This window comes from Oratosquilla oratoria, chromosome 40, assembly GCF_046742065.1.
Source record: "Oratosquilla oratoria isolate Oo_2021 chromosome 40, ASM4674206v1, whole genome shotgun sequence".
Classification (NCBI taxonomy): domain Eukaryota; kingdom Metazoa; phylum Arthropoda; class Malacostraca; order Stomatopoda; family Squillidae; genus Oratosquilla; species Oratosquilla oratoria.
The window spans coordinates 1,713,682-1,715,420 of NC_134816.1; positions in this window are offsets into that span (position 1 = coordinate 1,713,682).

The following is a 1,739-nucleotide window of genomic DNA, read 5'->3' on the forward strand; positions in this document are numbered from 1 at the left end:
GCGCCAAGTATTACGCGCAGTGCCTGGTTCTGTACTGCCTCCAAGCCAGCCAACCATGTTTTGGATAGACCAGCCAGACCACTGCTGGCATAGTCTATCAGCGGTCGAATTGCACTGACGTAGAATGTCCGGAGGACAGCGCTGTTGGCACCTGCTTCTCTGGTCGCCAAGGACCTCAAAACGTTGACCCGGCCGAGGGCCCTTCCCCTGATGTAGGTCACTTCGGTCTGGAAGGACAGCCTGGAGTCAAGCCAGACGCCAAGGTACATGTGCGTGCTGACCCACTCTACCTTATGTCCCTGCAGCAGGAGTCTGTCTCTCGGTGTCACGCTAGTGACAAATACATGGCTTTAGTCTTTGGTGGCGAGATCTTGAGGCCAAGCTCTTCGCATTTTGAGGAAATGCGGTCTAGGCACAGTTGCGTCCTCCTGGCTTTGGTCCCCCTGCCTACTACCACCAGCTCGACATCGTCTGCGTACGATAGGAGGCGGCATCCTGTGGGTAGAGGGGTGGCTATCAATTTTGCCATCAGCACGTTAAACAGGGTGGGACTAAGAACCCCACCCTGGGGTGTACCATTTTCCAGGGGGTGATAGCAGGACTCCACTCCCTGTAGACGGACTCAGGCAGTTCTGTTGGAGAGGTAATCCGCTATCCACTGTAACAGTTTCCCCTGTACTCCTCTGGCAACAAAACTGTCCAAAATTGCAGCGGGACTGGCAAGCTCAAACACCTTCTCTAAGTCAAAGAAGACGACCATGGCGTGACCTTGCTCTACATGGCTCAAGAGCGTTGCGATGGACTGAGGCGTGCCCACCCCTTTGGTGAAGCCATAGAGGTTCTCTGGTGCTGGTCCCAGTTTCCACAGAAGTTTCTGGAGAACCATCCTCTCCATGGTCTTCCCCAGGCAGCTTGTCAGGGAGATAGGACAGTACTTTCCGGGCTCCCTGGGCTTGAGGATAGGTACGATGTCGGTCCTCTTCCAGTTGAACGGAAGTCTTCCACAAGACCAACTACTGTTTAGCACCTGGAGGAGTGCTTCTTCACCAGCCTCCCCCAGGTGTGCAATCATGGAGTACGTTACTAGGTCGCTCTCCGGAGCAGTGTCGGAGGACCTCCTATGTGAGGCTTGTAGTTCATGGACGGTGAATGGTGTGTCCGTGTCACCCGGACACCCCATGGCGGCTTGTGCCCTGGCCTTTCTTGGTTGGTGTAGCATGGCCTGCCTCTGCTGGAGCTCGACAGATAACGTGGCTGTGTGCGTGCGTCTGGCAAACTCTTGCGCCAGATTCTTTGCCTCGCACTGTGTTGCACGGGGAGCGCGCCGAGGTGGAGTACGGCTGGTAGCTATGTGGAGTTTCCTCCACAGTTCCTTTAGCGTGGTGGACTCGCTAAAGCTTTGGCACCATTCCAGCCACTTGTGCTACGCACACGTCGAGCTGTCTCTTTGGCCTCTTCGACGGCACCCCGAAGATTGGCCAGGTTGGCAGGTTTGTGGTGTCGGCGCAGGATCTTACGTAGGCGGTTGATCCTGTGGTTAGCATCCTTGATCTCCTGGTTGTAGTACCAACCATCACGATGTCTCCTCCTGTTGAGGGCGGTCTTAGGAATTGCCTCCTCTGCCGCTGCATGAATAGCAGAGACCAGTGAAACCTCCGCATCATCCAACTCACCCATGGCCGGAGCGTCGGTGGCGAACTCGTGAGCCACTCTGTCCCTGAACAATGACCAATTGGCCT